Source organism: Macrobrachium rosenbergii, chromosome 37 (genome assembly GCF_040412425.1).
Source record: "Macrobrachium rosenbergii isolate ZJJX-2024 chromosome 37, ASM4041242v1, whole genome shotgun sequence".
NCBI lineage: Eukaryota > Metazoa > Arthropoda > Malacostraca > Decapoda > Palaemonidae > Macrobrachium > Macrobrachium rosenbergii.
In genome coordinates, this window is record NC_089777.1 from 16,441,537 (window position 1) to 16,454,036 (window position 12,500).

Sequence of the window (12,500 nt, forward strand, 5' to 3'; positions counted from 1 at the left end):
AGAGAGAGAGAGAGAGAGAGAGAGAGAGAGTCACCATATCCTAAAAAGCAAAGACCAAAATGTGTTGAGATATACATAATTCAGAGAGAGAGAGAGAGAGAGAGAGAGAGAGAGAGAGAGAGAGAGAGAGAGAGAGAGTAAAACTCCCATCTTGCGGTAGTCATCCTCACCGCGAGTCTAGCCCCTTGCCAATCAATTTTTCGTCCGACTAGATTGGCTTGGCATCAATTACTGATCGGTATCAGCTTCTCAATTACCGATTGGCATCGCCACACACGGGGTCTAAAAACCGGATTAGCGTAATCCCTAATTTTTTCCTGTTTACAATAGTCTTCTTCTTTTCTCGTCAGCTGGCATTTTTTAGGTTAGGGTAAACAAGATCTCAATTATGAATTTCACAGATTTTGGACCTTCAGAGTTTTTGTATAGAACATCTCTCTCTCTCTCTCTCTCTCTCTGCAAACAGAATCTCAATTATGATTATTTTCACAGATCTGGAGGACGCCTTGGTTTTCCAGATATGTGGTCTCTCTCTCTCTCTCTCTCTCTCTCTCTCTCTCTCTCTCTCTCTCTCTCTTGGTAAACAGAATCTCAATTATGATTATTTTCACAGATTTGGAAGCTTTGGTTTTCCAAATATGTCGCCTCTCTCTCTCTCTCTCTCTCTCTCTCTCTCTCTCTCTCTAAACAGAATCCCAGTCATGAATTATTTTCACAGATCTGGACGCTTTGGTTTTCCAGATTTATGGACTCACTCTCTCTCTCTCTCTCTCTCTCTCTCTCTCTCTCTCTCTCTCTCTCTCTCTCTCTCTCTCTCTCTGTAAACAGAATTTGATTTATTTTCACAGATTTGGACGCGTTAGTTTTCCAGTAATGTGGACTCTCTCTCTTTCTCTCTCTCTCTCTCTCTCTCTCTTTCTCTCTCTCTCTCTCTCTCTCTCTCTCTCTGATCGTTAAATTCATCGCAGCCTTCTCTCCCGGAAGCTTTCCTTTGTCGAATATATAGATTCTCTCTCTCTCTCTCTCTCTCTCTCTCTCTCTCTCTCTCTCTCTCAATTATATAACCTGATAACGGTAAATGATTTCATTTTGATAATTGCGTATAAGAATATAATTTGAATGCACAAAATGTAACAATAACAATTTTAAATGTAATTTGACTTGAAAAAATGTAATAATGTATGTTACAAAAACTTACAGGGAAATTATTTGACTTAAATGATCATAAAAAAAATATAATTTTATTAATGAAAATATAAAAAAATAAGAAATTCTTGTTGGGGAAATTACACACCACGAATATAATAAATATATAATTCGTGATGTCGGAAAATTAACAATAATGACATTATACATACACACACACACACACATATATATATATACATATATATATCTTCACATCCGTGTAGTAAAAAAAATAACACGCCACAAATATCATTAAGTTGCTAAGCTACCACAATGGCGAAAGTAAAAAAAAAAATAAGAAGCGCAATATAAGATAACAAAATATAAAAAACTAGTTAATATATAAATGACAATTTATAATCACTTCAGCAGCTCTTGTAATGTATATATATTATATATACTGTATATGTATGTATATGTATATAAATAGATAAATACGCACACGCAGAAAGTTTCGTGTGTGTGTATGTGTGTGTGCGTGTATGTTTGTTAATGCATGCGCCCGAGCACATGTGTGTGTGTGTGTGCGTAGCCAACTCCATCATGAGGTTCTGACGTGGCGAAGAAAGAGAAAGTTTCGAACGTGCTGTGCTGTGCTCTCTCTCTCTCTCTCTCTCTCTCTCTCTCTCTCTCTCTCTCTCTCTCTCTCAGTGGATTAAGTTTTCTCTTTCTACTACAACTTTTGCTTTCAGTTCCAGTATAGTTTTTTTTTACTGCACGTTTGTTCTCAACAAGCATAACTGTTTGTGCGTCAGTTTGTTTATATAAATTGTTTGTTTTTGTTTCCTTGTCAGTTTTATTTGTAAATAATGTTCTGTTTACGTGGCTGTTTGAAATCATAACATTCCACGCCTGGGTTTTCTTGCAAATCACTGACATAAACGATACCAAATTTCTTTCTGGAAAAATCCCGGTAAAAAGTTGATTAATATATCACAATTTGGTTTTCTTGCAAATCACTCAACCAAATGAAACTAAACCATTAGGAATAATCCCTGTAAAGCTTCCTCTAAGTATTGTTACTTAAATGCTGATTGGTCAGCAAACATATGTTGGTCGTCTGTAGAATCACTGAGCCAAATGAAACCAAATTTTTTAAGTACGATGACAGTAAATCGTTCACTTTCTTTTGTTACTCTGATGCTGACTGGTCCACAAACATAACTGTTATGACCTAATCTGCATTGTGATTGGCTAAACCTTCGAAAAAGTAGTCCATGTTAGCAATACAAGGTTGTAGGAGCCTCTAGTTTTATATATATATATATATATATATATATATATATATATATATATATATATATATATATATATATATATATATATATATATATATATATATATATATATATTCGAGTTTAAGTCATTCTTGAAAAAATGAAAACAAAAAAGTTTAATATTAGCCAACTTGTGATTACAGGGCGTGCTTTGGTTTTTTCCAACCTGTCTTAATGGAGAATCTTTTTTTGTTTTTTTCTTCATTTTCTCACTTTGACACTCCTTGTTGATGACTTGAGAATAAAAAAAAACTAAGTGTGAAAACTACAAAGAACGAAAATGTAAAAATAGCGTTTAATGTTTTAGTTAATTTTTTTTTACTTGTCGTGACGAATTGGATCCGGTTGTAAAAACAATTTAATGTGTTTTTCTTTCAGTACTGACTACAGATTTTTAGTATATAATAATTTTATATAACTTTTTAGAACTTTTAGAATGATTTAGTAGTGCTATGTTCAAAGGAAAAATAAATTCAGTATTTTTGCCAATATTGAAAAGTTATCGAAGTTTTCAATGATTTAGAATCAGACTCAGTCCAGCAAAATCAGGCTGAATTATATGAATTACACATATTTTAACGTTTTTATAAGTAAATTCAGCTTTGTAAAATATTTTAAAAGGCTTAAGATATCAGGAAATGTTTTTTGTTGATATCTGAAATTATATTTGCAAAAATATTTGAAAGCAATTTTGTGAAAAACTTTACAATGAAAAAATTGGAATACCTTCAAAATTGATTGACTTATTAAGTCCAGAATCTTTTGAAATCTTTTGCAATAAATTATTTTTAAAATTATTTTACGATAAATTAAAAAGTTTCTTAACTTCCGGAAATAACTGTTCAGCTTTCTGAGGAAGCTTTGACATTTTTCAAAGTGCATGACAGTAGCTCAAATATTTCCGGAAATATATCTACACAAGTCATGGAAAGGTCGTTTTCGTAAGAAGCACTGGTTGGGAGCACCAACAAGTCGCCGACTTGTAGTCAACCTGTTTATGATGTGTGTACAACAAGTTGGCGACATGTTGGTGACATGTTTTAATGTCGTGTGGAAACGCCCTTACAGGAACCGGCTGCACCTTACATAACTTTATCAGTAGACCGAATTCAAACTGTTTGTGACAAGTTGCCGACATGTTGATGACATGCTTTCATGTTGTGTGGATGTGCCCTTACAGAAAACAGGCAGCACCTTTCATCTGACCTTGTCAATAAACCGAATTCAAACTTCCTGTGACCTGTTTGCGACAAGTTGCCGACGTGTTGTCGACTTGTTTTCAGTCATGTGGACGCACCCTGACAGGAAAAGGCTGCACTTCACATTACCTCATCAACAGACCGAATTATCTCTCCACTTTCCACGATAAGACTCGTCTGGTCTGTGCTTGCTTGCGTGGTGAACCCAAGATTTCCATTACATTCGTGTAGCTGCTTCTGAATTCATGCGTGACCACAGAACTCCTTTGTGTCTAGCCAGTCTTGGGCCAGTCTTTGGCCAATCTTTGGCCTGGCCGGTCTTTTGACTGTGCTTGTTCGTTCAGTGAGCTCAATTCGTCGTTGACTGGTACGAAGCTTTTTAAAAAAAACCGTTTTCCTTACAGGCACTTAGATATAAGTTGGTCTGGAGTTTGAAAACAGCCTTTACTTGTAGACACAGATATAGGCTGGACTGATGACAATAGACACTTAGATATAAGTTGGACTGACAACAATAGACACTTAGATATAAGTTGGACTGACAACAATATAAACAACAGACACTTAGATATAATCTAAGTTGGACTGACAACAATGCACACTTAGATGTAAGTAGGACTGACAACAACAGAAACAATAAAAACGTAGTTATAAGTTGGACTGACATCATCTTACATTCGGTAAATAGATGAAGTCTTCACTGAAGTAATCTCGAATTCGTGGATGAAGTCAGGAAGAAGTCTGAGAGAGAGCAACTTCTTGTATGTAGGAAAAGGCTTCTCTGGTTATAACCGGTCTGGAGAAGTGATGAAACTTCGCCTTTTCACTGAGAGGTATTGATCTGGTATCAATCTGGACAGCCTCTGAAGAGGTAAATGATGACTGGGGATTCTGCAGTCATTAACCAGGAAGATACAAGACCAAAGGGCGTGACACAGTGGGTAATTCTGTGAAGTGATGAAACTTTGCCTTTTCACTGAGAGGTATTGATCTGGTATCAATCTGGATAGCCTCTGAAGAGGTAAACGATGTTTGGGGATTCTGCAGTCGTTAACCAGGAAGATACAAGACCTAAGGGCGTGACACAGTGGGTAATTCTGTACTAATTCAGCTCGAAGGTACATGACCAGGTGACATCATACAATAAGGCTCTTTCTCAGTCATGAAACCGGAAGAAACAAGACCAAAATGTATATTGTAAAGTGAGCCCCATCTCAATCATTCCTTCTGAAGTCACCAAAAGTTCAAAAGCATCGGTTCCCGTTCCGCCCCGCCCTGCGAAGGGCCTGCGAGTGAGGTGATCCCACGTCTCGTCTGTCTGTCTGTCTGTCTCCCTCTGCTTTTACTTCTTCTTACAACTCCTTCTTGGAAGTCGGCCAGTCAACACAATCCACCACCACCACCAGCTTTGCATTCGTGAGTTCGACGACTTTCCCCGAGCGGCTCAGTCTCTTGTATCAAGTGCTTCGCCTCCACTAGGAAAAAAAGGGAAAAAAGTAATGAGGACCTGTGCCCCTGAGGTGTAGGGGTGGAGGGAGAACGTTGAGGGAGTAGGAGGGTGAGGGAGGTAGGCCCCCCCCTACCCCCACCCCAAAACGAATACTTCGATACTTCTCTCCCTAACCGCTTGACTTACTCCAGTTGAGATCCCATCTCTGGTGGATTATACGAGCTTAGAGGTCCACACCAGTCCTCTTATACCCTCTATAACACTTTGCCACACCTCTGGGCCACCTTTGGACATGGGGCCGTCTCGGCATAAGGCCACCTTCACCCAAAACAACCAATAACCATCTCAGATCTTCGTCTCTTTTCATCATACTGTATATAATTTTCTTCTCTTTTTCACCTGTTCCTGTCTACTCCATACCCGGGCTAGAAAAGGGTCCCAGGTCGCCCGTTTCACTGGTCTTTGTTCTTAAAGATATGAAGGGAGTGTGGAAGAGTTTGAGGGTGGGAGGGGGCGGTTAGGAGGGGGAGGGGTGCCTTATTTTTGTTGAGATTTCAGGTCCGCTGCTCACTTAAGAAGTTCCCATACTTAAAATCTATGAAAAAAGACGTGAAACAGACCATCTCGCCACCAGCTCTCTCGCTCTCTCTCTCTTCCTCCCTCTCTCTCTCTCTCTCTCTCTCTCAATCTCTCTCAATCTCTCTCAATCTTTCTCTCTCTCTTCTCTCTCTCTCTCTCTCTCTCTCTCCCTTGGCTCTTCTCGGAATGCCCATACAACACGACAATGGACACAAGAACCGTCGACGTGAAATCGAGAGGTCTTCAAGTCGGATCAATTTGTACCACAAAAGGAATCCAGTGCCTTTGCTGCTTTCTCTGTCACGGCAGCTCTCTCTCTCTCTCTCTCGCTCTCTCTCTCTCTCTCTCTCTCTCTCTCTCTCTCTCTCTAGGGTAAGAGGAGGAGGAGGAGGATGAGGAGGGGTAGGAGGAGGAGGAGGGAGAGGGAGTGGATCGGAGAGAGGAGGAAAGAAGGTTGGGAAATACGTACTTCATTCTTCAGTATTCGGGCTCAAGTCGGTTCCCTCCCTGCTGGGATCGAACCCAGGCACGTTTACTTGGTAAGGTGAAGTTGATAACCACAGGACCACTAACCCATATATATATATATATATATATATATATATATATATATATATATATATTTTACATAAATACATATACTGTATATATTTACATAAATATATATACATATACATACATATATATACACATATATATAATGTATGTATGTAAATATGTATGCATGTATATCATACACACCCGCAAGCACACGCAACATATTTCGTTGCGAAACGCTGCGAATCCTTAACACACTGACCGTAAAAAGTCCGAAGACTGGTCGAGGCGGGGATCGAGTCTATATAATGTGGGTGAAGGTGAAGACATGATGGTGAATATAATGAATACAATGAAGATGATGATGATGATTGTAATGATGATGATGAATCACGGAAGAGCAGAAGCAGCAATAAGCAGCGTCTGGGTCTGAAGGTGAAGCATTTTACCGGAAGTGGCTGCTTCAGGAAGAGGAAGAAGATGATGATGAGAGAGAGAGAGAGAGAGAGAGAGAGAGAGAGAGAGAGAGAGAGAGAGGAAGAGATGAAATGAGTTGAGACAAGTCTGATATAACTGGAGGTAAACAAATGGAAGGAATCTCTCTCTCTCTCTCTCTCTCTCTCTCTCTCTCTCTCTCTCTCTCTCTCTCTTTCTTTCTGTCATATATATATATATATATATATATATATATATATATATATATATATATATATATATATATATATATATATATATACACAAATCATTATACAGACACAATGAAATAAAATTAGCATAATTCAACAACCTCATTATGTCACAGCATAAACAAATAATATGACTTCGGTAAATAAGAACGAAAATATAAATAACAGAAGAGAGAGAGAGAGAGAGAGAGAGAGAGAGAGAGAGAGAGGAGAGTCAGGGAGGAATTCTAAAACATAACACTCGATATGTTTAGCACAAGAGGTACTTGATACAACATGAAAGGCCTGAGAGAGAGAGAGAGAGAGAGAGAGAGAGAGAGAGAGAGAGAGAGAGAGAGAGAGTCTACAGCATAACACCCGATGGACTCATTACAAAAGGCCGTAGGTTAAAAGGCGCCTTTGGGAAGAGAGAAGTACTTTACAAAGAAAAGGAAATGCTACAAAAAAATACCTTTTGAGAATTTTTGACGCCTCAAGAATTCTCCAGTTTTGAAAATTCCAACCTCCATGGCGGTCTTTATCTTTTACAGAATTTTTTTTTTATATTTTTGTTAATTTTTTTGTTACTTGGAAAATTTTGTTGCCTTAGGAAGGAAGGTTCTAAATGTTAACTTGTTCTATTGTATTAGTATGAAAACCTACAGATTTGTTTTTAGCAAATTCTACAGTTTTGGGGGGAAATTCTACAGAATTTTTTAGGAAATTCTACAGAATTTTTTAGGAAATCTTACAGAATTTTTTTTAGGATATCCTACAGAATGTTTTTAGGATACCCTACAGAATTTTTTTTTTAAATTCTACAGAATATTTTTAGGAAATTCTACTGAATATTTTTAGGAAATTCTACTGAATATTTTTAGGAAATTCTACTGAATATTTTTAGAAATTCTACTGAATATTTTTAGGAAATTCTACAGAATTTTTTAGGATATTCTACAGAATTTTTAAAGGAAATTCTACAGGATTTTTTAGCAGATTCTAAAACATTTTTAAAAAATTCTACTTAATTTTTTTTAGGAAATCTTACTGAATTTTTTAAAGGAAATCCTACAGAATTTTTTTTTTAAATTCTACGAAAATATTCTTAATTCCTTCGTTTAGTCCTTATGGTATATCCTGTAGGATTTTTTGTATTTATTATTTCATTTACTTTGAGAGAAAGCCTGTAGGATCTTAAGTTAATTCCTTCCTTTTTGAATAAAGAGAGAGAGAGAGAGAGAGAGAGAGAGAGAGAGAGAGAGAGAGAGAAACACAGGAAATAAACAAGGTGACAAACAGGAAGTAATGATAAATGTGGACAGTAAGAGCACTAGCACATTTCCTCTCTCTCTCTCTCTCTCTCTCTCTCTCTCTCTCTCTCTCTCTCTCTCTCTCTCTCGTGCATAACAAACCTTAAAATACAATACAATGGCAGACATCAACTCAAATACAAAACACATGACACAATTTTTGACTCCTTTTAGAAGCAAGTGATTCAGCCTCCTGCAGTCAGCTCACCAGCCTACGTAAATAGTAGGTCATTCATGGCCTACAAAAGGCCCTGTAGATTGCAGGTCAGGCTCTATATGTTGCTGCAGGTTTATTACAGCCTGCACGTGGCCTACTCTGAAAGCCACGCCTTCCGTAAGTGCAATTAATTGCGGAAGAAAGGCCACGGCAGCGCATGTCTGGAGAACATATTTTGAAAGGTTATGGTGGCTCTAGAAAGGTACTACGATTTATCATACCTTGTGGGAAAGTGGCAGAGGGAGAAGGAAGGCGGTTATGTTGGTTGGTCAGAGTCCTGAGGTCTACAATAGCCCTCTGAATCCCTCGCAAAAGGGCCCGATGCTGGGTGAGGCCAGCTCGATGTCAACAAATCAGTTATGTTTATGATCTGTTGTAAACCGTGTTTTAAACGGGCTGAGTACTCTTGGTGGAGAAGGGAATGTTTGTGTGTGTGTGTGTGTGTGTGTAGGTAAATGAACAACTCATCTGGACGGCTGTACCTACATCCGCAAGCACAGACGCACAGACAGAGACGAAAAAACCAATATAATCCACCATAGGCCTAAATCTCAGAACCCGTCACTTACATCCGGATGTGGACAATGGCCGACGCGTCCTGTAGGCCTATACAAGAAGACAAGAATCTGGAAATACCGAAGGGGTGGGTATCCTGCGAATATCCTACGGTTATCCTAAAGACCTCTAATGATTACCCGTCATCCGGGTCACGGGCAGCTTTTCAAAGGTTACGTTGGGTCAAGCTAGTGTAGCCCCCCCCTTCTCTCTCTCTACTCTACTCTACTCTACTCTCTCTCTCCCTCCCTGCAGAACAGATCAATATTGTTAAGCATGCCTGTATAAACTCTCTCTCTCTCTCTCTCTCTCTCTCTCTCTCCAGGGCATATTTCCACTGAGCATCGCTGCAGAACAGATCAGTATTGTTAAGCATACCTGTATTAACTCTCTCTCTCTCTCTCTCTCTCTCTCTCTCTCTCTCTCTCTCTCTCTCTCTCTCTCTCTCTCTCTCTCACCAGGGCATATTTCCACTGAGTATCGCTGCAGAATAGATCAGTATTGTTAAGCATGCCTGTACAAACTCTCTCTCTCTCTCTCTCTCTCTCTCTCTCTCTCTAGAAGTATGGGCATGGGTAGAGGGAGAGAGAGAGAGAGAGAGAGAGAGAGAGACGGGAAGGAGATATACGATAGGTAAGGCCGTGAGGCCACGATGACGCCTTAGGTCAATCCCGGATTAAGCCAGGTCACAGAGAGAGAGAGAGAGAGAGAGAGAGAGAGAGAGAGAGAGAGAGAGAGAGAGAGGGGGAGTTGGGGAAGGGGAGAGGGCGTTATTTTTACCCCTGACCCTTTACGAAATAGGTTCTTTAGGCTTATAGCCACCGACAACGAACACAAACAGGAAACCCCCCAGGGCTCTTAAAAAAAAAAAGACAATCGGAATGTGTTTTTCTCTCTCCCAGATGACCTGGGCTGTTTTGGTCATCTCTAAGGGCTACGAGAGGTCGACGTGAGGTCACGGTGTGGGTAGGGTCGCAGTGTGGCCGGCGTGTGTGTCTTTGGGGGGTTGGTGGGGGTGGGTATTTGAGAAAGCAAGTGAAACGTGGGGAAACAAGCTTATAGGTGTTATATGCCAGGTGTGTCCCAAAAAGGTGGGCTTACCTGCTGATTATGGGGTGTTGGTAATAGCACAATGCATTATCGTATCTAAATAGCGTCGGATTTAGATTTTGGTTACAGAAAAACAAAATTATTACATCACTACAAGAAACTGTGATACAGGATTGTGATGTGGTATAAAATAAAGCGTTACATTAACACACAAAAGCCACGGATAAAAGGGCAAATTGAAAGATATGGTTACATTACAATAAAAAAAAATAGTGATACAGGATTGTGATGTGGTATAAAATAAATATTGATACAGGACTGTGATGTGGTATAGAATAAATAGTGACACAGAATTGTGATGTGGTACAAAATAAATAGGGAGACAGGATTGTGATGTGGTATAAAACAAATAATGATACAGGATTGTGATGTGGTATAAAATACGTAGTGATACAGGATTGTGATGTGGTATAAAATATTGATATAGGATTGTGACGTATAAAATATTGATACAGGATTGTGATGTTGTATAAAATATTGGTACAGGATTGTGATGTGGTGTAAAATAGCGATACAGGAGTGTGGTATAAAATAAAGCGTTACATTAACACACATGAAAGCCACGAATAAAAGGGCAAATTGAAAGAAATGGTTACATAACCATAAAAATAGTGATACAGGATTGTGATATAAAATAAAATGTATTGTACGAACACATAAGACCACATACAAAAGGGTAATCAGAAAGTACAGGTAACGCTACCTGGTAACTAGTTACCCAGTTGTATGAGAAATTATCCCACATATTCAAAAACGTAAAAATGAAAATAAAATATAAATAAAAAAAATAAAATAGGAAAATAAAAATCATATAGAAAAAATCAAGAAAATGAAATTTTCAGACCCTCTTTTCCCAGGCAGCTTTTCCTCACTTTCACTTCGACTTTCTTTGTTCCTCTCCCCCCCAATTTCCTTTTCCTCACTGAGAAATTTCCTCAGGAGAGGCTCGGCCTGCTCAGTGAACCGTTTGTTCCTCCTCACCTCAATCTCTTACAAAGAGGCTAATCTGAGTCTATTTGAGTCTATTTGAGCCTATTGTGGTTTTCCTTTCTCTAAGGATGTTTGAAATTATTTTTTTTGTAAAGGTTTGAGATCTCTTAAGAGAATTAGGTCTCAAAGAGAGACATTGTTAGTTTTTTGAGACACCAGAGCCTCTAAAAAACAATCTCAGGATATGTGGATTTCGTTCTCTGTCTCTCTGTCTCTCTCTTTCTGTATATAAATGTATATATATAAAATGTATACACACACACACACACACACACACACACACACACACACACACACATATATATATATATATATATATATATATATATATATATATATATATATATATATATATAGAGAGAGAGAGAGAGAGAGAGAGAGAGAGAGAGAGAGAGAGAAAGGTGAATTTGTATGCTTCTGAAAACATTATTTAGTGAAAATATGATGTTTATGTACTTTTATAATATATATATATATATATATATATATATATATATATATATATATATATATATATATATATATATATATATATATATATATAGTAATCTGTATATACACGCATTTCCATATTAGCAAACTTATATTATTATCTGAACACAAATAACAGCCCTACCCTTCCTTGAAAGCGACAAAAACAGCAAGCAAGCCCATACGATCAACACAAAAACGGATGACAAAAAATAAATAAATAAAAGTCTCATCACGAATCAGATTCAGTCAAGAATATTCATCCTCCATTTGTCTGTCGACCTTAACGTCAGTGAGAAATAAATTCATGCAAAAACTTTAATAAAACCCTCTCTCTCTCTCTCTCTCTCTCTCTCTCTCTCTCTCTTTTAGGGTTCTCGTGAAATCGAGAGGTGTCTTCAAGACCGATCAATTTGTACGGCAGAAGGAATCCAATGCCTTTGCTGCTTTCTCTCTCTCTCTCTCTCTCTCTCTCTCTCTCTCTCTCTCTCTCTCTCTCTCTCTCTCTCTCTCGTGAGTTTTTTGAGACATCAGAGCTTGTAAAATACATAAAAATGCTATTTTGATTTAATGATGTTTTCAGAAGTATATGAATTCACCTCTCTCTCTCTCTCTCTCTCTCTCTCTCACGCCTGTTCCACCTAATTGCCGTGAAAGCAATTTCGATGCAAATAAATGCAGGGTATAAGATTTACGTCGATTGTAATTTGGGAGTTCATGTATAATTATTCACTCAGTTACCGCTCAGCCGGGAATAGTTTATTCCCCGTGTAAAATTCCGGAGCAAATATTGGGTATTTATAAAGTCTGCTTGTCCATTGGTTTCTGTGTATTGTAAAAAAAAGAAACCCTGAGGAAAAAATAGTAACTGCTCTCTCTCTCTCTTTCCCAAACCAATCGAAACAAAAAAGCAAAATATAAAAAAGAGAAAACAATAATTGTTCATCGCGAT

At 38.0% G+C, this 12,500-nt stretch overlaps 2 pseudogenes; both read left to right on the forward strand.

The window, feature by feature from the left end:
• LOC136825355 (ichor-like) overlaps window positions 1-12,500 on the forward strand; it is a 76,826-nt pseudogene that overhangs the window by 29,510 nt on the left and 34,816 nt on the right.
• The window catches only part of LOC136825121 (cilia- and flagella-associated protein 251-like), a 13,684-nt pseudogene continuing 5,876 nt past the window's right edge, over window positions 4,693-12,500 (forward strand).